This window comes from Myotis daubentonii, chromosome 3 (assembly GCF_963259705.1).
Source record: "Myotis daubentonii chromosome 3, mMyoDau2.1, whole genome shotgun sequence".
NCBI classification, from domain to species: domain Eukaryota; kingdom Metazoa; phylum Chordata; class Mammalia; order Chiroptera; family Vespertilionidae; genus Myotis; species Myotis daubentonii.
In genome coordinates, this window is record NC_081842.1 from 170,966,105 (window position 1) to 170,990,118 (window position 24,014).

General features: G+C 42.6%; 2 protein-coding genes across 4 annotated transcripts in view; one reads left to right on the forward strand and one right to left on the reverse strand.

Annotated features, from left to right (window-relative positions):
• The window catches only part of LOC132229748 (prefoldin subunit 6-like), a 128,085-nt gene that overhangs the window by 48,976 nt on the left and 55,095 nt on the right, over nt 1–24,014 (reverse strand). The gene's annotated exons all lie outside the window — the stretch shown is intronic.
• GNG12 (G protein subunit gamma 12) overlaps nt 1–24,014 on the forward strand; it is a 120,610-nt gene that overhangs the window by 34,806 nt on the left and 61,790 nt on the right. Inside the window, exons 2-3 of one of the 3 annotated variants that reach the window (XM_059689229.1) lie at nt 16,686–16,886; nt 20,808–20,860. The exons of 1 other annotated variant lie outside the window; for it this stretch is intronic. The gene's annotated coding sequence lies outside the window, so the exon portion shown is untranslated. The remainder of the gene's footprint in view (nt 1–16,685; nt 16,887–20,807; nt 20,861–24,014) is intronic. One more of the 3 variants, XM_059689228.1, reaches the window with a different exon arrangement.

Sequence of the window (24,014 nt, forward strand, 5' to 3'; positions counted from 1 at the left end):
TTGGCTCTGAGGAAGTGGTTTTCTTGTTGGGGACATCTCAGAGGCAGCAACCATGTTGACCCGAATTGGACTGGTCCTTCTTTTTTTCTTCTCCAACCCCATTTTCTAGGTCAGATCTGAAAAGTGTAATGAGAAGTATTTGAATAAAATCAATTAGAGGTTTTTCCAAAAGTTAGAAATACCACAGTAAGGGCCCTTTTCTTTAAGCCAGATAACCCTGGTTGGTCTTGTTGAGATTTCAGGGGTGGAGTGTTACGTTTTATTTTTGTGTTATCCATACTTGGGTTTTTTTCTTCTTCACAGTTGGTTTAATTTATGGTTTACAGCTGCCTGACTCAACTGTGCTTTTGGTTCTAAGTGCTCAGCAAGCAGCAGGACTGCCTTTCTCTGCAGGCTCTTGTCTTGCACTTGGTGACACATCCACTGAAGTGGGGGTTTCCTGCCTTTCAAAGGCCTTTATGTTAATGGGAGAACAAGTTAGGTATGAATAGAAAAATAATCTTAAATATTATTTTGGCGAGGATGCCTTTCTGTGTGTTTTAACTCCTAAAAGTATAAAATTCCAAGTTAGAATGAGCCAGACATTAAAGTGGGGTGAGCTGAGGTAGGAAGCTAACTAATCCATTTCTATTGACCTTAAAATGTTTGCCTTTAAGCAATTGCCTTGATTCTCTATATCCTATCTATAACATGTAAATAATCTTAACAATCTCTTTCTTAGTGTGGACATGAGTTAAATGAACTAAAGTGTAACTTGACCGGTAAACATGTATTATTGAGCATCTGCTGTATGTCCTATACTCTGTGTCTGGCATTCTAGGAAACAAGATTGAAATGGGCTCATAGGAAAGTTCTTACAACTGTGTTTAGTATGTAGCAAGATATTCAATAAAGGGTACCATTTATTGTGTCCTTACAATAAGCTTGTAACAGGACCTATTACAATAAATGAAAATATTATTTTTATTTGAGTGATTATCAAGTTGAGAGATTATTGAGCAAGCCAGAATTAGCCATGGGAAGGGTGTGGAAATGCAGGCCTCAAGAAAAAAGCATCCTGAGCATGCCAGTCTCAGCAAGGAATGACCCCCCTGCAGAGCACAGACTGGCTTATCTGAATTTACAGTTTGGAAAGAGTCACGTATTGTGCTTCTCACACACGCACACACACAAGAGCATTCATTACCATGTGGCCTCAGGCACTGAGAACAATGTATATGTTTAGCCTGGCAAATAAATGGGTGTCTTTTTTCAGTAGGGCATTCATTTTCATCATAGGCACCTAGAAGGCATGCTTTTCAAAATTGGTCACGTGTTAAATTATGAACATGCATTTTGTACGAATTGTGTAATATTGATCATAAGAATGCAGATAAGAGAATAGAAATAAGAGCCGATTGTGAGTGATTTTATTAAATTCTGAATTCTTATTGGAATTTTAAGATAAAAGCTATGCTTTTGAGTCCAGACTCACATTCTGGACCAGGCAGTGTCCACATGCATATTTTTGTGTAGCTGGGGTCAGGGCGTTACATCCTTTTTGTTGCTCTACTTTTGCATCTGACCTTGGTTCGTGTTCCCTTATATATCTTCACAACCCCCGTCTTTCTCCTTGTGATGGCAGTGACATGATCCCCTGCACTGATAAGTAGCCATTGGCTTAACTTTCCATTCAATACTGGACATTGAGGTTGTTTCCAGAGTTTCACGGTGAGGAACATATTTGCTGAAAACATTGTGTTCAGATTGCTTAGTTATCGACTTATGCACCTTCTAGAATGGCTCTCTCTGCCAAAGTCTTGGAAGTGATATCAACTCATTATACTAAGAGTCTTAAGAACTGGCCGTCAGGGTTTCCTGAGACAGCATCTGATTCTTTGGCTTATGCTTACTCATTTATTAGCAGATAGGTAGGGAGGACCTATCAGGTGCCAGAGAGTAGCAGGCACTTTGGTGAGCAAAGTAGAAAAGGTCTCTGACTGAAGGTGCATATAGCGGTTAATAGAGGCAAGGTGAGAAGCAGAAGTCACCGTGGCGACATTGCCATCCTTTGAACACAGAGTCAGATTTCCAGTTGAAAGGGGGGGGGGGCGGCATTTGGTCTGAGTGCTGCAAATGTCTGGATACAGGACAATGTCACTACTTTAGATTAGCTGTAGATGGTGGGGTGGGGTGGTCAACATTGTAGGCTATTAAAAGCTTATGGTTTCTGTTATTTCTAAATTCGGCTAACAAAGTAATGGCTAGGTTTGAAACTGCATGGTATAGTGAAAAGATAGTGAATTCAGATAGTCCTAGATTTTTGACTCTAACCTCTGCCACCTGTAGAATAGTGGTTTGGGGATAAACATTTAAAACTAATGAACTTCAGTGTCCTTATCTCTAAAAGGGGCATAGGATCATCTACCCTTGGTTTGTTTATATCCTCAGTGCCCAGTGCAGTGCCCAACACTGGGTAGGGGCTCAGCAATTGATAGTTGGCAGAAAAAAAGAAAGGATGGATGCATGGATAGATGGATGAATGGATAGAGGATTGTTTAGATGGATAGATAAATGGATAGAGAGATTACTCTGGATTGAGAAGACCGAGGGCCTCTGTGCTAAATAATATACATTAAAAGTAAGATTTTACATATATAGTATGTATGCATAGATACATAAGATAAATGATTTGTGCAAGTTATATTTGCCCTATTAGCTTGAGATTTGCTAAGCAAATTCTTTCACTGCTAATTTAGTTGAGACCAAATTAAGACTCCATAAATCTTTTCTTGTCATATCATGTATATCAGGCTATAAGTAACAGAAATCATGACTAATTGTGGCCCTACCAAGTAGGGGGCTAGTTTCCACATCTTTAGAAAGTCAGAAGGAGGCAGGTGCTTCTCCCATTTGCCACTGATCTCTGCTCTTTTCATGCCTTTGGTCCACCCTCTTTGCTATGTTGAGTTTTTATTTTTTTTCACTACCTATATTTCTTTGTATTAGCATTAACATGGTACATTGTTTTTCAGTCTTTGACTTTTATTTGCCTTTATATTTAAAGTGATTTTTTTATAGGTGGCATATAGTTGGTTCTTGCTTTTTTTTCTCCATTCTGACCATCTGCTCTTTAGTGATTACTTATATGCTTGGATTTAAATCTACCATCTATGTTGATTTTTACAAATTTAGACTTGCTTTCTCGTGGTCACCAAATGGCTGTCACAGTTCTGTGCTTCCTGACCAGTTTCAAAGTGGAGAACTAGGGAGGTGCCTGTTACACAGCTCCTGGCAAAAGCCTTTCCCAGAATCCTCACAAAATTTCCCCTCAGGTCTCGCTGGATTGGCAGGCCACACACGTGGCCACCCTTAGGGCAGGGTTCCCACCTTTTCTGAGCTCACAGCTTCTCTTCCCAGACACCTGGGATTCTGTTCGGAGGGCACTGCGGAGGGGGAGCCATCATAGTGTCAGTCACATTTTCACCATGTAAACTAGTTGTTTTTTTTAAAAAAGGCAGAAATTTCAGTTTAGTGGATATGGTTTACTTGTAAGACTGATGTGTTAGCAGATTCAGGATTTGCAAGCCTCCCAGTTGGGAAGTTAACATATTGCGGACGGATCACGAGAATTCTCGTGTTTTCTGTTCTAAGGCTTGTGGCCAATCATACTGTAAAAAGATGTTAGCTTGTAAGAACATATAAGTAACTTCAAAATGCAACGGGTATTTAATTTAAAGTGTGCCTTTAATATTTATGTAAAACGTTTTCTGTACTCGTTCAACAGAAACTTATCTGGCCACTGGGTAAAGCTAGCAAAGAACTACTGGTCCGCAGTGTGTTAAGATCGTGTTGGTTTTAAGCTGAGCAGAAATGTTTTTGTGACTATATGTCTCTTTGTTGTGTGTGTGAGGGTTTTTTTTTTCTCCTTCCTTTTTGAGTAACAGAAGAAAAATAGGAGTAAAGAGTTAAAATAGTCAAATATTTCCTGGAGTTAGTGGTAGGCCTCTGAAATGCTGCAGCCCTGACAGCCCTATGCGGAAACTGGCCAAAGGACTGCTGACAAAATACTTCCCCCACCAGGCCAAGTGAAGAGAAGAAAATGTTAAACAGCCTTTGAGGGAGGCTGGGGTGGGGTGGGGAGAGGGGCTGAAAGGAGGGTTGGCAGTGAAGCTTTGCAGAGGAGTGTAGGAATTTGAGGGTCGGTCATGGTATCACCAGGTGGTTTATGTTGGCTCTGCCCCTGCTCGCTGTTCAGAGGACAGAGGAAGAGAGGAAGCCCCTTGCACAGCCTAAGCAGGATGCAAAGGCTACAGTGGAATCAAGCCCTTTGCGTGCACACACATTCTAGGAATCCAGATTTGTGGTTAAAAAAAAAAAATCAAAGTGTTTTGTGGAAGCTTTGGACTTGGATGGCAAAATGCTTAATAATCAGAATCCATCATTTTCCTTCTCTGGACAAGCCACCTAACAGCTTCCTTTCCTAAACGATTAAATAAATAGGATTCTGTGTAATAAACATCAAAATTTTAAGCTTGAAAGAAAGACAACATGTAAATAAAAGTTCACTAAGATTTGTCTATGATTCATTGCATTTTATTTATTGAGGATGTACAAGGGCAGAGCTGATATTGATCAAAGTTTTCTAGTTATGTTATTTCTTTTCATATATATATATACATATATATTTCAGAGAGGGAGGGAAGAGAGAGAGATAGAAACATCAATGATGAGAGAGAATCCTGCACGCCCCCTCCTGGGGATGGTGCCCGCAACCCAGGCCTGACCCGGAATCGAACCATGATCTCCCGGTTCACAGGTTGACACTCAGCCACTGAGCCACACGAGCTGGGCTTAGTTCTGTGATTTCTGATGTTAGCATTTGATCATATCCTCAAGTGACTGGAGGTTAATATTATGTTGTTTTTATATAAGAATTTCACAATCTCCCGTATAAAAGCTCCAGAAATGCGATGTTTTAAGGAACAGAGAAAAGACACAGTAGACAAAAATGCCAGTGGACCGAACTCTTTGAAGCTGAGGTTTACTAAGAGGCCAAGAAAAGGAGAGAAAGGTGGAATTCACAGAAGGAGATACCAGTCCCTGCGGGGCAGCGTTCACTGCCATGCTGGGAAAATGCCAGGGGACTGGGAGAATGGAGGGAACACTGACCACTTGGTGCATCGTGATAAATGAGGCTCATTCATGGAGGAAAACACTGCGCTTCTGAAAAGCATCCATATTGGAGAAGCAACCAGAAAACCCAAATGTATTGGAGATGGCTGGCAGGAGGCATCTCTGCTTCCCTCTTCCTTCTGTCTCTTCCCCAGGGTTTTCTTAATATTACACAACATTTTCTGTGGCCACGGGGCCCAAGCTGCCTGGAAGGATACAACAAAAGTAGTGCGGCAAGCCACTTGGCATCGACAAGGGAGCCAGGCGTATTCAGAATTAACTGAAAGAAACCCTGATTCTGCCATAAATAAGGCAGACAGTCTCTTTATTGAATTCTCTGAGGATTGTTTTTTGTTGTTTTTTTAAGGCAGTAAAGCTTTAAGGCTTTAGCATGAGGCAAACATTGTAAAACATGTCAGATGCTTAGTAAAAACCCAGGGTAAAGCCATGAGTTTGTATACATTGATCTTAGCTACCACAGCATTGATCCCCAATGGAATAGCACCCTAGCACTCCCCAGTGGACAGACATATCAGAATTCAGGGGGGGGAAGGGGAAGAGACATGTGTCACCTAAAAATCATCAATTATCTTATGATTCACTTGGGAAGAGGGGAAGTACTTATTTCATAATACAAACATCCGAAAATGAAGTTCACCAAAACATTTCTGGCTGGGTGAGACCATGCATTCATTCAGTAACAAGAAAAATTTTTATTGAATGCCTAGTCTGTGTCAGGCGGCGCCTAGGGCCCTGGGGGTACAGCAGGGAACACACAGCATCCTTTTTTTGTGGAATTTACATTCCAGTGAAGGAGAGGGCTCATAAGTCATGGCATAGAAAATAGAACGTTAAGTGCTGTGGAGAAAACAGCAGGGTAAGGGCGGAGGGAGTGGGCCTTTCCGAGGAGGTGACTCTTGTCCCCGAGACCTGAAGGATGTGCGGTTGTGAAGGGTGCAGGCTAGGGTATCTGTGAGAAGCTCGGGTGGGGGGAAGAATCTGTGCTATGACCTGAGGCAGGAGACTGCTTGGAATACTTGAGGATTAGGATGGTCAGTTGGCTGGATAGAAAGAGCCAGGGCCGGTTCATGTTTAGCCCGGTAGGTCAAAGGATGGGCTTTAGTGCGTGTGCTCAGCATGCTAGGAGGCCCATGGAGAGTTGAACAGGAATAAAGTGATCTGATGACACTCCTCCTGCTGCCTGCCGGGAGACTGGACTTGGAGGGGGTGGTGGGGGGCAGGCCAGAGTGAAGTCAAGCCCAGTATGGAGGCTACTGAAGTCATCTGGGTGAGACAAGCTGTCATTTTGGATCATCACAGTGGGGGTGGGGGGGGAGCAGATGGAGGAGATACTGAGGTGTGATTGGATTCAGGAGAAGCATTGTGAAGGCGGGGCTTGCAGGATTTTCTGATGGACCGAGTGGATGTGGAGTAGGTGAGAATGGAGACAAAGATGGATGAGGATTTGGGCTTGAACAAGGGCAGGAATGATGGTTTCCCACTTTCAGCACCTGTAGCCCCAGGGGAGGACTGGTGTGAGGAGATTATTAATTTGGTGGTAGCTGTGGTTACGTTTGAGACGCCTAACAAGGCATCTTGGCGGGGGGGGGGGGGGGCTGTTATGATAAATAACTCTGGAGTTCAGAGAAAAGGCTGGGATTGGAGGTGTAGATTTGACAGTTACTAGATTTAGGGAAGAGGAGAGCATCCAGCAAAGGCAGCTAGCAACGTATATTATAATTTCCGAAAACAGCTAAGAAAGGGCCCATCAGAAGCTAGTTGAGGAAGGGAAGGTTTCTGTGGGTATGGAAGATGAGTGTGAGTTTTAAAAGGTTAAGAAAGTCTGTCCTACATTATCAGTACCCACAACTGTGTATAAAATTTGGACAGACATGTTCACAGGGTCAAAAGCTAGCTTTGCCAATAGAAGATAAATAAGGACTGAATGTATGAATTAGTTTTTCCATTCCTTTTCCACTAGGCCACTGTGAGCATTTCAGGTATAGATAATTAGGCATAAACTTGTACATCAGAGCTTTTTTTCCTTCCATTTATTGGAATCCCAGGGTGTGTCAGGTCAAGAGTTCACTTTTGTGGGCAGGAAAGCAAATACATAGAAGTATAAAGTATAGACTATGCAGCCAAAGGACCTCAGAGGCAAGTTGTCCATGCAGATATGTAAACAAAGGAGGAACAAGAGGGCCCAAGAAAAGGGGCTGAGCGTGGGAATGGCTAGTTTCATGGTTAGAACATTGTTGAATGTCCTGAATGCCTCTAACTGCCCTCCCAGTGTCTGATGAACGACAGGCATTTTTTTCTTGGTTATTTTTCTGGTGCAAGTGATTATGCGCTGGTGTACTTCCCCAAAGGGTGAGCAGATTGCCTGTGTGGTTCAGAACACATGTAACTGGGAAGGTCCATCAATGTCTGGAAAACTGTCGAAATTGAGGCAGCGAAGGGGGCTTTGCCCAGGAAGCAAGTGGGAGGTGTAAGAACAGGTAGGCCCTTCTACTTCCTGTTGAATTGTGTGGATTTAATTTTTATTGTTGTTAATTGAGAATTAACCAGGTTATCTTTTAACAATATGGAAAATCTTCCTTAAAAAATTAGTCTTACTTCGCCACACAGAGGAGTAAACATATTTTCAGTTTAAACTTAAAAAATTGAATCCACACAATTCCACAGGAAGTAGGAAGTGCCTACCTGTTCTTACCCCTCCCGTGTGAGTGGATTGTGTTGAGCACAGTTGGCTTTGTTGCTTTCTTGGTGATACAGAAAAAGAGGAGCAAGTCCTTAGAATCTCAATATCCTGTCTACTCCTTTGATTGGTTTTCAATGACCAAGATTCTCAATGCCCAGCCATGTTTTAGTTGCTACAATTTAAGACTGAACCATTCAGTGGAGTCAAAACCCCCAAACCAGGAGGGTATTTCATGGAATCCACACTCCACCCACCTATGAAGTTGGAGTCTGGGGCGTGGCGGGAGCCACAGCCTCGCTGAGGAGCACTCTCATTTCCTTCTTTTGAGTCCAAGGTGCGGAGAAGGAAGAACATCACCCGAAGGTCTGACCGCCCCGAAACAAAACCGGCCACTCTCAGGCTCAGGCACTGCCCTTTGCCGGAACCTGCCCTTAATTCGCTGCACAGTCAGCGAACCTGAATATTTCTGCAATGACGCTCTCTCAGTGCCTAACAGAACGTGTGTCATCGAAAGGAATGATACGATTAGAGAGCTATGCCTCGTGGACAAAATGATTATTTTCAACATACAGCAGGCTCTCGATTTACCCACGATGATCCCCTAAAACTAAAAATTTTAGAGGGAAATGTAGGTCTCATATACATTACCAGTAATAAATGCTGCTAAATTTTACTTTTTTAAAAAGTTTCCTGCGGCTAATAAAAATTTAATTCTATGAATAGTTATTTTTTTTCTTGAATAGCTGTATTCAAGCATGGTCAGATTTTAAACATATTTTTGCATTGAAAACTAACCAGAAATATGTTGGAGGTCATTGTTTGTTGCCAGAGAGGGTCTGAGGCTCATATCCTCACCCAGTTCTGTCAGGAGTTCTCACAAGGAGTACTGAGCCTGGCTGAGGTTAGCTGAGCTTCCTGGGGCTGGGTGTGGGGGAGGGCCAGGAGAGGGTGCCTTTGAAGCGGGATTTAATAGTGGGCCCTTGGCTCTGGCCACGTTGAAGCCCTTCTGCATCTTCCTCAGGGGCTGTTATACCCACGGCCCCCTTGCAAGGAAAGGAGTGCCCTTGAAGGGCTTAGGGTCCCTTTTATCAGACTGACTGTGTGCAGCAGCTGCCTGAGTCAAAGCACTGTAGCCAAAGTGCAAGAGTCGCCGTCATCTCACCCACAATCCCTGGCACTTGTCTGTAGCTCTGCATGGCTCATGCAGAGGTTTTTCACTTGCATCCTGCAAAGATTTATCAGCCACTGTCTGCCTGTCAAATACAGCCATAAAGCATTATCCCAGGTGGCTATGTTTATGGAAACTGTGTTGTGTTGTTTTTCTTTGTCTTCTAAACATCCTTAACTGTGGCAACAGTAAGAATGTAAGCCATCGCAACGGGGAAGGCACTGGAAGAGCCCCCGTTAACAAAGATATACGAAAGTATGTGCACTAACTACTCTGTGTGGCTAAGTAGACTAATTTTTAAGGATGATTTTCCATATTAAAAGTTAAAAGATATCTGGTTGATTCTCAATGAACAACAACAATTCAGTCTTTTTGGCTAATTATTGTTTTCCGTAAGCATCAAGTAAGCAATTCCCTTCAGCTAGTGATCACTAGCTCACTAGGCTCTAAGCCTAGTGCTTTGTGCTTTGCAAATATTATTCCATATGCGTTATTGCAAGTGGTCTAGGATCCCCAGACACCCCCCAAGATATCCCAGCGGCTCCCATCGCTCAAAGGGTCCAGGTTAGCTTCCAGGGGTTAGATCACATTTAACTTTGCACCAGTTCCAATATAAAAACCTGGGGTGTAAACCCTATCGTCTGCTTCACAAACTCTGAGTGGGTGACCAGCCATCTTGCTTTGTGTAGCACTGAGGGGATTCCTGAGACCTGGCACTTTCAGTGCTAAACCTGGGCAGTCCCACTCACGCCAACATGAGTTAGTTTCCCTAGACCAGGGGTGGGCAAACTTTTTGACTCGAGGGCCACAATGGGTTCTTAAACTGGACCGGAGGGCCGGAACAAAAGCATGGATGGAGTGTTTGTGTGAACTAATATAAATTCAAAGTAAACATCATTACATAAAAGCGTACCGTCTTTTTTTTCAATAGTTTTATTCATTTCAAACGGGCCGGATCCGGCCCGCGGGCCGTAGTTTGCCCACGGCTGCCCTAGACAGAAGTAGGATCAGTGGCCAGAAGAGAATATCATTAAATATTTCTTCTACAGCCAGCAACTAAACTGCAACATGGAGATCATTCTTTCTTCCTCATGGGGTTGTGATAGGCCTGCTCACTATTCCTTTCTGTGGGGGTGGGTAGCGGCTGTCGGTTTTTCTTTGGAATTGGGGACCGGCCTCGTCTCTGATGGGGCAGTCTGTCTCCTTGCCCTTCAGAGGACTGTCACCTAAAAGGGCCTTGGCTGTTCCCTCTGGGTGAGTCAGTGCCAGCTCTTTCTGATGTGAGGGTGCTAGTTCCGGGTGGTTTCCGTTGGCCCCATGGTCACTTATTGGGTGGTTACTTACCCACTTCGGGTTTGCCTCCTGCTCCTGCCCCTTAGGCAGTGAGCCTTCTGTCCATTTGAAACTCCTTTACTACAGTGCCCTGAGCTGCTTGCAGCCCTCAGCAAGCACATGCTTCCTCTTGGGCATTTGCACAAGCTGTTCCCTCTTCCTTGCTCACACCTCTTTCCTTTCATCTTCTGGCTGATCCTGGTCATTCTCCGTACTTTAGCGTCCATACCTCTTCCTCCTGGAAGCCTCCGTGATCATCCCAGACAGCTCTGGGCGCCTCTCCCATGTGATCTCAGAGCTCCTTTTACTTCCTGCAGTTCAGCTGCGTGCCGCTGGAGCTGGAGCTGCCCGGTCAGTTGTCTGCATGACTTGTTGTGGGCTCTTTGAGGAGAGGGACTCTGTTTTGCTCTTTGTTGTGTCCCCAGCACCTTCCACATTGCTGGGGACATGGTAGGTAGAGAGGCTCACAAGGAGCAGATGGTGGAAGAGCCACCAAACAAACCACCTTCCCCTACAATTTGCTTTGTCCATGCTGTGGCCCTGGCAGCTGCTGGCCTTCCTGTTCTCCATGGGAGACAGAAGCCACTCTAGAACTTTCTCAAACGAACCACATCCTCTCCATGGAGGGACCACCACCCAGTTTAGTTAGGTCTTTATTTGCCCTGTAAAGCACTGAGCATGTAGGAAAATGCACACACAGTACCAACCTAACGTGCCAGGGGTTACATAAATAGCAATAGGACCTGAGGGTATTGTGTAGGGTGGGGGCATACTATTTTATGTGTGTTTCTAGATCAGGGGTGGGCAAACTTTTTGACTCGAGGGCCACAATGGGTTCTTAAACTGGACCGGAGGGCCGGAAGAAAAGCATGGATGGAGTGTTTGTGTGAACTAATATAAATTCAAAGTAAACATCATTACATAAAAGGGTACGGTCTTTTTTTTTTTTTTTTTTTTTTTAGTTTTATTTATTTCAAACGGGCCGGATCTGGCCCGCGGGCCGTAGTTTGCCCACGGCTGTTCTAGATACAAATGTGCAGAATAAAGATAGTTCTACTGTGACAGGTTTCAATAAAGTGTGAGATCTCCTCCTCAGTTCTGATGATCGGATGACTCACAGGCTGTCGAGTATCATATTGTGAATGTTGGGCGCCTCATTTCATAATCTGGTCCAGGTTATTTTCCCTAGTGAACATTAATAGTTTCCTGTGAATTTTCCTGATATTAGGAAACAGATGTTCTGTATTTTTTAAAAAACTTTATTTTTGTTGTTGACGCTATAGATGTTTCATATTTTTAACAATTTTTCAACATGCTGAACCAGGACTTTTGCGCTCAAGTGGGGTGTGTGTGTGTGTGTGTGTGTGTGTGTGTGTGTGTGTGTTGAGAAACGAGTTATATTAGAATTTGCAAAGAAAAGCATAACAGACATATCTACAGAATGATTTATCCAAGGCTGGATACATTTTTGGACAATCTGTTTAATGTAGTTCAGTATTGTTTAACTAATGGAGACTTTCTACCTAAGAATGTGTTAGACCTGTCTTATGATAGAATGCTTGCCAGAATAAGGCATGGTGCAACAATAAGCACACAATTAATGCAGCCTATACTTTAATGCTCTAATCTTTAACCAAAGTGTAATTTTTTTATGTTACTGTTGTCTCTTAACTATATAAAATTCTCCCCCCCATCTCTGCATAAATGATTGCCACCTTAGTGCACAGCAGGGTGCTGGGCTCTTGGGGAGAGACAAACATAAACGAGATATGGACTCTTGATACCTCATCCAGTAGAAGAGATGAAACATATTTTGAAGTACCTGTAATATAATGTAGAAAGTGGTGTAAAGGTCTAGAAATTCAAGGGAGGAGCAGTTTCTTTGAGTCAAAGTGTGAGGGAACACTGGGGGAGGAAGTAATATTTATACTGGGTTAAAAAGAATAAAAAGCAACACTTAATTTAGGTCTAAGTTATTTAAATTATTTTAACTGCTTTATGCCCGGTGGCATGGCTCAATGATTGAGCATCGAACGACAAACCAGGAGGTCTCAGTTGGATTCTAGTCAGGGCACATGCCTGGGTTGCAGGCTCGATCCCCAGTGTTGGGCATGCAGGAGGCAGCCAGTCAATGATTCTCTGTCATCATTGATGTTTCTATCTCTCCCTCTCCCTACCCCTCTCCCTTCCTCTTTGAAATCAATAAAAATATATATTTTTTAAAACACAAAAAAATCCCTGCTAAAGATGGTTTGTTATGTAAGCCATTGTTTTGGTGGTTTTGCTAAAATGATAGTAACATTTCTTGAGCACCTCCATGTAGCAGGCACAGTTCTCTGATGTTTTGTAGAAAGCTTTTTAACAGAAAATTATGTAGAAATGGTGCTTTGGATAATAATACATCTTGCACAAAATACATGTCTTTGTTTTACCTCCCAAGCTTCCTTTCAACAAGGAGTCCTTTGGTTCAGAAAAAGGACGTGGAATCCAGATTTCACCAATTTCAGGATTCAGTGACTGTCAAGTCAACTGGCCTGTCTAGGGCTCAGTTTTTGCCACTGTACAGTGGGAATTGTCAGACTCTCCGACTCACTCAGAAGGTTGCTGTGAAAATCAAAGTGGGTGTAAATGGACATTAAAAAGCAATCAAAAGCCAAAAATTTGCCAAGAGGCAATATCCTAGCTGGTGAGGTTTATATAAAATATGGCTGTTGCTTATTGTTTATTAAAGCTTATTGTGTAAATGAAAAGATTATCTCAAAATTATAAACTATATCTGAAGTATTTTCATAGCAAATGCATATGTAAACTTGATTATCATCACTATAAAGAACTCATTCAGCCCAGCCAGTGTGGCTCAGTGGTTGAGCATCAACCCATGAACCAAGAGATCATCGGTTCGATTCCTGGTCTGGGCACATACCTGGGTGCAGGCTCTATCCCCAGTAGGGTGCGTGCAAGAGGCAGCCAGTTGATGTTTCTCTCTCATCATTGTTTCTATCTCTTTATCCCTCTCCCTTCCTCTCTCTAAAAATCAGTAATAAACATATTTAAAAAATAACTCATTCAAATTCAAAAGAAAATTATCAAGATCCTACTACATAAATAAGCAAAGACTATAAACTTACTATTTTTCAAGGTGACAAATCATTAATGAACAAACAGGAAAATCTGTCTCTCCTCTCTAATTATCTTAGAAGCACAAATTAAAACAGCATTAGGAATAGCATTTTGTGGACAAAATGTCAGGGTTTCAGAAATTCTCTATTATTTTATAGTGGTATTGTTGTTTGTTAATAAAAGATCCTTTAAAAGCAAAAAAACTACTAATTCTAGTGTAGGAATTTAGAGTAGGGAAGTAAGTTAAAGGAATGAAAAGAGCTAAAAGCATGAAGATATCTGATGTAATCTTATAATTGACTGTAACTTAAATACTTAGTATTAGGGGAGTGATTTAGTAAATTAAAATTTTTCAACATGAAGGACTATTATTAGGCCCTTTAGTAAAAGTAAGACAATCATTATGAAGATGCATAGAAACACACAACAAATATTTAAAATTTAAAGTAAAATGGAAGAAGAAAATAATAGCCATCCTTTGTGGAGTTTTCTCCTGGTGGCACTACACTGATGTGCTCCCTTGTGCAAAAGGTATTTTACACTTTAGAGGTCTGTTGTCCAAAACCTTTTAGCTCATTCATTGAGGAGCCAACATTCAAACCCAGATCTGTCCAGCTCCAGTGCCTTCACAGGTTTACTGCCAATAGCACATAACTATGGCCATCGTCATATAAAAACATATGGCTATGGAGGGCTAGCAGGCACAAACAGATAGTAGCACTAGTATGGTGGGAATAGGGGTCAGTTCCAGAGAAGCTTGCTATCCATTTAAAACTTTCGTTGACAAGAACAACAACAAAACCCAACTGTCGTTGCCCTTTCAAGAGAAAAATAGAAAAATATGCTGTGTGTAATATTTCAATTTATTGTGTACTCTTTTTATGTATTCTCTTAAATATTGGCAAAATAGAAATACATGTGTGTGTTTTTAGACTTCTCACCAACTTTGGCATAATCAGGATTACCCACACACAAACCCCCAACCTATCTATAGATTGCTTGAGGACATATGCCACTAGCTCCTCAATTAAAAAACAAAACTTGAGGTCTCTGGAGCTCTCTGTGGATTGAGGACAGTGACAGATGGAAGAGTTTCTCCAGGTGAACAGCCCAGACCAGCTCTTCCTGACAGAGTCAATGTCAAGGCAGAGATAATGGGGTGGCACCGTTTGGGTAAAGTAGGCCAGTTCACCCACTCAGGGTGTGTCCCTCCCTGGGACAGAAGCCCTTGCACAATGGGGGCAAATGTCCTACTGTCTCTTAGCTTTTGGGGCTCAAGACTTGACTTCTGATTCTTGAGCACATACATATATCATTACTTTATAAAGTCATTATCCCTGCCAGCATCTAATACCAGGCAAATTTCTCTGTTGGACTCAACACACAAGGTATATTTCTTTCAATTTAGCCTCACCTTTGCAGAACATGTACCCTTTATGCCTACAATAGGGTCTTTTATATGTTTCAAAGGCCCTTTTATATCTCTTTTGCCCTTTGAGATAACATCATGTCAGAATTTGCAAGTGAAAGCATAATAGACCTGACTAGAGCACAGCGGAGATGGCTCCAGAGCTGGAAACATTCTGCCTCATACTTCTCAGTGCAGCCCATTCGGGGTCGCGCCCTGTTTTGTAGGTGGGGAAATTGAGGCACAGCTTAGTTAAGTGATGTACTGGAAGCTAAGCCTATGCGTCTAGTCCTCGGTCTGCTCTCCTACAGTGTCTATGTTGTTATTTTCTAGAGCAGCGGTTCTCAACCTGTGGGTCGCGACCCCTTTGGCGGTCAAACGACCCTTTCACAGGGGTCGCCTAAGACCATCCTGCGTATCAGATATTTACATTACGATTCATAAGTAGCAACATTACAGTTATGAAGTAGCAACGAAAATAATTGTATGGTTGGGTCACAACATGAGGAACTGTATTTAAAGGGCCAGAAGGTTGAGAACCACTGTTCTAGAGGATTAAAATGAGACTGGAAACCAATACATTCACACAGATCATAATCCAATCACCATTCAAAGCTAAAGACCTCCCAGGGCTATACAGTAGTTCCCTTACCCACGTTTCACTTTCTGCAGTTTGTCACCTGTGGTCAAGTTAAGTCTGAAAATATTAAATGGAGAATTCCAGAAATAAGCAATTCCTAAATTTTAAATTGAGCTTCGTTCTGAGTAGTGTGGTGAAATCGTGCACCACCCAGGCCTGTCCCACTTGGGATGTGAATTGTCCCTTTGTCCAGCATATCCATGTTGCACACACCCCATCTGTTAGTCACTTAGGAGCCATCTTAGTTATCAGATCAACTGTCTCAGTATTGCAGTGCGTCAAGTAACTTATTTTACTTAATAATGTCTCTCACTTACCTCACTTCATCTCATCATGTCAATATTTTATCATCTCACCTCACAAGAGGAAGGCTGAGTATAGTTCAATAAGCTATGAGAGAGAGAGAGAGAGAGAGAGAGAGAGAGAGAGAGAGAGAGAGAGAGAGAGACAGGCGGGGGGCGGGGGAGGGAGAAAGGGAGAGAGAAGCCACATTCACATAATTTTTATTATAATATATTATAATTCTATTTTATTAGTTATTGTTGTCAATCTTTTACTGTGCAAAATTTATAAATTTAACTTTGTCATTTGTATGTGTATGTATAGGAAAAAAGCATAGTATGTATAGGGTTCAGTACTATACCAAATTTCAGGTGTCCACTGGAAGTCTTGGAATATATCTCCTGCAGATGAGGGGGAACTACTGTAGTTTTATATTCTATAATTGCAATCACGTTTACAGTAATGAAAGGAGTCTAGCAACTTCTCATGTATGTCCTAGACAAGTCCTGCCCAATAGTCTTTATGGTGATGGAAATAATCTATATTCATGCTGTTCAAAAAATTAGTGGCTTTTGTTCACTTGAAATGTGGCTCATGTAACTGGGGGGAATAAGTTTTTAATTGTATTTAATTTAAATTCTCATATGTGCTGGTGGCTACTGTATTGGACAGCACAGTTCAACACTTCAATGCTTTCTTGACATTTCTACTTGGATGTCTCAAAGTTAACACAGTCAAATCAGAATTCTTGATTTCTTTTTTTGTCCTCAACCTGTTTCTCCCCAAACAAAGCCATCATCGACCCAGTTGCTTGAGCCAAAATCTAGGTGTTATCTCGACCCCTTTCTCTCCTCATTTCCTGCATCTACTTTATCAGCAGGTCCTGATTATTTTACCTTCAGAACCTCTACTGAATCCACCCACCTCTCTCCATCTCTACTGGTGAACCAAGGCATCATCATATCTCACCTGAACAATTGAATGGCCTCCAGTGATTGTTGGTTACCAGTGATCCATTCATTCACTGCTGCCTCTTCCAGACTCCTCCATACAGCTACCAAAGACACGATCAAACACTTCAGTAGGTTGCGTCACTCCCTGCTTATATGGAAACATTTGTGGGACTTTGAATACTTATTTCTGTCCCCCATTACAATGGGAGTTCCATTATATCAAGAACCTTGTTTACCTCCTTCAATATTGTCTCTCTAGCACCTACAACTCTGCTCAGCACATAGTTTGCACTCAGCAAACCTCTCAATAACAATTCAATGAATATTTATTGTGGAAGAGGATGAGATAGCAAGAGTCAAAATGTGATCTGTAACTTGGTTGTTAATAGCTGAGATGATGCTGAAATCCATATACATGGAAGTTGATGGTTTCTTTTGCATTCTGGATGTAAAAGGAAGGGTGGGCATTGTGACTAATTGCATGTATCTGTGAATGGGGAGGCTGGTCTACAGAACTGATGTAATCTCTGCCATGAACTAGAAAGAGCTTTTTTTCTCCCTAGACGTCTGTGTATGTCCCAGATCTTGAGACTTTTGTCTTTCCCACTGTGAGAGAAAGGAGAGTGTCCTCCTACAAGGCCACCTTTTATATTCATCCAAGAGGAGTTTAGATAATAATGGGAAGAAACGTGTTATGGAACTCAGGTGTAGTGAGTGGCAAAGTTCTGTCTGGTCAGCAAAAGGAGATTTTCAACACGAGGCTGTTGTTTAAAAACAGTATTTGGCATATGCTCATCACTAAATCATTTGAAAACAAGAAAACCTTAGGAAGCAGGGTTTTGTGTCCTTTTTTCCTTGACTATTGCATTTTTTAAGGAAATATCTTTTCTAACATTCCGTTATAATGACCAACCAAGGCATTCAGAAGGGATGCTATTACTTAGATCCATTGATCTATATGCAAAGCTACATGAAGCTGATGAACTAGTTGGAGATATGATAGACTTGGTCAAGCTCTGAGTTGCATTTATTTACCCTAGTACTGAACAGGCCTGGGAAATGACCCTCCCCTCAGCACTGACTGAATTTAGAAGATGAAGCTAAAGCTAGCTTTGCTAAAGTTCATATCAGACTCTTAATCCCAGTGGGTTTTTATCAGGCACGAGTTTATAACCCTGTCCCCATCCTTCCAACGGCAGTCCCAGTGTTTTCCTGTGTGTGCCTTTATTGAGCAACTACTATGTGCCAAAAACTTTGCTAGGTCCTGGAAAGACAAAGATGAGTTAAACATATTCTCAAGCTTCAGATATTCTGCAAAGAAGTGGGCAGAGACCAAGAAACAAAAACAAATAAACAAACAAAAACGAAACAGAAGCCACTTGCGGTAACAGAGGAAAATGCAGTGACAATGAGAGTAGAAGGCAGTGGGTGGTGAAGAGTACAGGTTCTGGAACCACATTGTCTGGCTTCACAATCTCACTCTGCGATTATAAACCGACTTATAAACTGTGTGACCTTAGGCTACTGACTTAACCTCTGTGCCTCAGTTTGCTCACCTGTTTAATGGGGTAATAAAAGCACCTACCCCATATGGTTACTAAGTGGGTTAAAGAAGCACACTAAGCACTTGGAACACAGCTCCATAAAAACCAGCCTTTGTTATCATCAGTAGCGGTAGTACATAATTATCGATTGAACTGAGTGAATACTATTACTGCGGAGAAGTTGTCTGTAAGCCAGCCAGGGGAATTGACAAAGGCTTCCCAGAGAGGGTGACTTTTGAACTGAAATTTGAAGATAGGCTAATACTGTCAGGAAAGGACAGGTTTGATAGAAAGAACAGAATCTGCAAAGCCTTAGAGGAGTGAGCGTGTGGGGTGTTTATGGTCCTGTGAATAGGTCTGTGTGGATACAGGACAGGGTGCCTGGGAAGAGTGCCCCGGAAGGGGGCAGGCCTGAGATCACTGGGGCTTTGGAGACTGGGCTAAGGAACTTGGACTTGATCCTAAAACCTAGAGGAAGCACTGAAGGACGTTCAGCAGGTTCGGCGCTCAGCATGCAAGACTGGGCAGCAGTGTCTCTCAATGGCCTCGGCCTGTAGCCTGTTGATTCTAAGTGTCACTGACCAACTTCCTTCCCTATGATTTGGATAGGGCCGTGGTCGGCAAACTGCGGCTCTTTGGCCCCTTGAGTGTGGCTCTTCCTAAGCCTTAGGAGTACCCTAATGAAGTTAATAACAACGTACCTACCTGTATAGTTTAAGTTTAAAAAATTTAGCTCTCAAAAGAAATTTCAATCGTTGTACTGTTGATATTTGGCTCTGTTGACTAATGAGTTTGCCGACCGCTGGGATAGGGAGTTCCCATATGTGGACCTGATATTTCTCACCAGATGTGATTTCTTTGGGACCACAGATTAATAAAGTGGAAAGGATGTGTTTTCTTGATTCCTTTCTACCTGATCCTTCCTCTCTTACTCCCTACCCCTGCTAAGACAGATACGGGGATGGCTGTCTTACCCCTTTGAGAATCGGATGAAAGTGATAGATCCTTCTCTTGGAAAAATCATGAAGACAACATTTTCCAGAGCCTTCACATTTCCCTTCCCCTGCACCCCACCGTGGTCATCCAAATAGGCTCCCAGACCCAGTGCCACCTTTTGACCCCAGGCCTGCTTATGGTTTTTATGTTCTTACCCCAAATTGTTAACTTGCTAGCACATCCACTCTTCCGTCTGCCATCACTGCTATTATCTGACCGTGTATCATGAGAGCAGCCTTGGATCACTTGGAGGTTATAATTAAAACTGAAAGCAATTATCTTATACTGAGCCGTTCAAATTTAATTGCGAGTATAGTGGCTGAGGACATGGCCCTAGGGGGAGATGGGGCAGGGGGGCGGGGGGTGGGGGCAGGCTGTGTGGATTAGAATCCCAGCTCTGTCACGGTCTTATAACCTTGAGTAAGTTACTCAATCTCCCTGTGCCTCAGTTTCCTCATTACAAAATGGGAATGCTATCATATGCTTCCCTCATGAAGTTATTGTGAGGATTAATTTAGGTGACATAGGAACATGCCAAGAACAGTTCCTGGCACAGAGTAAGTGCTATATAAGTATTATTACATTATTATTTCTACTGAAATGACATCATGAATGGGATAATGTGGATTACTAGGAGCAGGAAAATAGATGAGTAAAATCTCCATATGCATTTGACTCACTTTGGAGCCTTGCCAGTACCTGGCAGCCAGGAATAGATTCTCTGCGTCTGTACTGTCTGGTGGGGTAGTCACTGGCCCCCGTGACTGTTGAGTACTAGAAGTGTGACTAGCCAGAGTTGAGATGTACTGGGCCTTAAAGATTTAGCATGAAAAAAAAAACACAGTAAAATGTCTCATGAATAATTTTTATACTGGTCACGATGAAATAATATTTTTAATAAATTTGGTTAAATGAAATGTATTATTAAAATTAATTTTGTCGGTTTCTTTTGCTTGCTTCTTGTGGCTACTAGAAAATATAAAGTTATATGCGTGGCTTGTTTTATATTTCTACTGAGCAGCATTGCCTTAGGCTCACCATGATCACAAAAACAACATTTTGTGGTTGCGATAAGGTGGCCACTATTGGAAAGCCTTGTACATGCCTCCCATTGCCATTCACGTTCTATTGGACCGGCCATTTTTTAAATCAGTTCCTTCGAGGAGCCATGGCTTGGTCCTAGCAGAAGGGGATTGAGGGTTGAAGGCAAGAGCAATAACGAGGGAGGCTTCTGCTGACTTGGAGGGGTTTGGGATGAAAACACTACCATTTATAGTTATACTGGGCTCAGCCTTTCAGCACTCCCTGAAGTGGATGAGAGATTGCTTTCTCTTCAGGAAGTTGAAATATGTCGGCGAAAAACTCCCCCTATTCCATCAGGAGCCAGAAAAGGCTTTGCTCATCTTTATACTAAAAGAATAACCACTCAACATTATGTCAGTCACTTGGGACCAAAAGTGATTCCAAATGTGATTTACTTAGGGAGTGTTTTGTTTAATTCTGTTTCAGATTCACTCCTCCACTTGAAACCTGAAAACGGTGGGCCACACACAGTCTGACTGGTAAGTTCTCTTTCACCTTTAAAACAAAGTGACTGTTTGACATTATTTTTGAAATGACATTCACACTTCTAAATTAGATGCATCTCTACCAGTACTATGATTAGATGTCTATTTATTCACACTATTTTTCCTCTCCCTGAAGTTTTCATGCCTTAAAAAGAAAAAAAAATCAATCCATTTTTCTTTTGCTAGGATCATGGTCAGGGAACAGATCTGGGATTATGTGCCAAATACTATTAAAATAAAAAAAAATTTTTCTTTTGTAATGGAACTATTTCCAGGCCCCTGTTGATGGTCTGCTTGTTTCAAGCAGTATCCACAACAACAGTGTCACTTCAGCCAAGGAATGCAGACAGTCCCTTGCAGTGTGTTGTAATGAAAATTGGCTCACAGCTATGACATATTAGCTTTCTTATTGCTCTATTTTTTCTCTCATCTCTCTTTGAACCTGAATGTGATTGTTGTGAGAGAAGAGTTCTGGGGTAGAAAACTGCCTTTAGATCTAGGAAAGTAATATACTTTATAAGTGAAAAAGCTTTGGAGCTTTCATGTGATATCACTCCCTGATATTGTGGCAGTACTGTTATTTGCAGTGTGTAACAGATAGCTTTTGCCGCATAACATACCATTCCCAAATTCACGGCCAAAAATTTGAGCTGAAATTTACTGATGCAAAATGACAATCACTTCTTCATCCCACAATTCTGTGGATTGGCGATTTGGGCTGGGCTCAGCTGTGTGATTCTTTTGGTTTTAGGTGGGATTTACGTATATGTCTGTCCATGACCAGAATTGAATCCAAGGACCCTTCAGTCCACCAGCCGATGCTCTATCCACTGAGCCAAACTGGTTAGGGCCCAAGGAGCATTCAAAATGGGCTCAGTTCAGATTTCTTGCCTGAATCAACTTAGCCAGAAGTAGGTAGTAGACAATAAGCAATACCTGTTGGCCATGCCTCGTGCATGTGTTCCTTGAGAGAAGGTGAATACCACCAGAATCACAGGGAATGGGGTCCCCTATGTAAAAAAGGTAATTTTTTTTTTTTTTTACCAGAAGAAGGAAGAAAAGATAAAATTCCTAGGTACCAGAGTCCACTGATTTTGAAAGTACTAATTTGGGGTCCACTAACCTTGAAAGGTTTAAACTTAGATTCAGCATCAATTACATTGACTACCCATTGCAAATTCGGTGTCTTGATCAGACTAGCCACAGCGAGCATTCGGAGAGGATGAGGATAAATCGCTCCATTGCAGGTAGATAGCTTTCGACCCGAGGACCTCAGGACCCATAGGAGTGGATATTAACCTGGAGACAATGAATGGCCTTCAGTGGATCTATAATCCATGGAAGGAATCAACGAATGGGCTTCTATCATTATTATTATTTACTTTTTTACTGGAGAAAAGGATCATGCTTCCGCATTTCTCATAGGGTTCCATGGTCCCTTGCTGCTTAAGAGCCATGGCTTCAGACTTATTTGAATTGTTTTAGATTTGGCTGGTGTAATTTTGTGTGTTCATTTCTTGTCCTGGCTCCACTGGTGAAGTTTAGCGTCCATGATAAACATAGCTCCTTATGGAGCGGAGACAGTGATGTCAGTGGCTGAGTATGTTGCATTAAATTGCGTGTTGAGGTTTTTAGGCATATACGTCAACTCTTCAGAGCTGTAGTTGCCGTGTCCCTAATGCTTACTTTGGTGCCAGGCTCGGTGCTAAGGGCTTTACATGCATTATGGAACTATATACTTAACACACATGACTGTAATTCTGCGAACCTCGGGTCTGTGTATAGCACCACCTGCTGGAACCAACTCCTTCCAGCTGTCTCCCTGGAAACACTGGATACAGACTCTAAGTTTCTCTTTTTCTTTATGTCTGTTGTTGTGGGTCCGCCTGTCTCCACCTTCCCACCTCCAGATGATAGAGTCATAGAATCTCAGAGTTGGGAGTGACCACTAAGATCACAAAGTGCAGTGGTTTTTGGACTCTGCCCTTTGGTTTTCTAGCTCAAGGACACCTGAGAAAGAGGAGCAGGACCCAAGTCCCTGTCCTGCTTCGGTCACAACTATCTGCTGAAATTCACTCGTCTGGGACGATAAAAGAGTTCAGGGTTAGAGGTCAGACATGAGGCTGAGTCCAGGCTACTGCTTTACGTATCTTCCTGTGTGACTCTGGGAAAACTGCCTAACCGCTCTGAAGGGGAAATTTACAAATCCCCTTCATTTGAAAAGGGGATAATAATACCAGCCTCATGGAGTTGTTAGGGGGACTGAATGATGTAAGAAGCTCTGTAAAGATCTTGACCTGTGCCTCGCACATAGTCAGTGCTTAGTGAAGGTTAGCTGTCACTAGCACATGGCACAGTGTGACTTGTGGCACATAACTAAGACGCAGCTTTATTCTTGTCACCCACTGTTCCTCTAAAGTTTATTCAATGGGCTGTGTTCTCCCCCGATTCCTGATAAAAACTTGGTCAGGCCTATGACTTTTCTGGTTACTCTTAGGTAATGAAAAGTCCTAAGGCCACTTTAAGTGACACACACACACACACACACACACACACACACACTCACTTTGGAACCTGGAAATGCTCACCGTACTCTAGGGACAATCAGTATTCATTCCAAGAGGAGACTTTACTCCATCTTACCAGTGAGGTCCCCCTCCTCCAGCTGCCTACCCACTGCCCCAGGCCTCCCCAGGTGCTGCAGAGGGGAGAGAGAGAAAGTTCTTACCTGACTGCTCCCGTCCCGCCTTACACTGGGTTCTCTGAGCCTGGCTAACACGGAAGGGACTCTTCTCTCTTGGCTGCTTCTGTGGCTTTCTCAAGGACCCCACTGGAACTTCCCGTCCGGGATCTCCCAGGACTCGGCAGTGCCTCTCCTTCTGCAGCTGCTACGTCTGCCAGCAGCTTCTGGCTTCCATTCAGATGTTCTCTTTGGGGGCCTCTCACCCTCAGGCTGAAGCCCTCTTGGATAGAACCTGTTTTGAAAGACCCCCAGGCTGGCCTTCCTGGTGCCCAGAGTTCATATTCTTTTAACTGCGCGCCACCCCCCCCCCGCCCCTCCATGAGGGAAGGGGACAAGCAGTCACTCTGTCTTCTCTCGCCCACTAGGCCACTCTGCCCCCTCCCTCCCCAACTCACACTTGGCTTC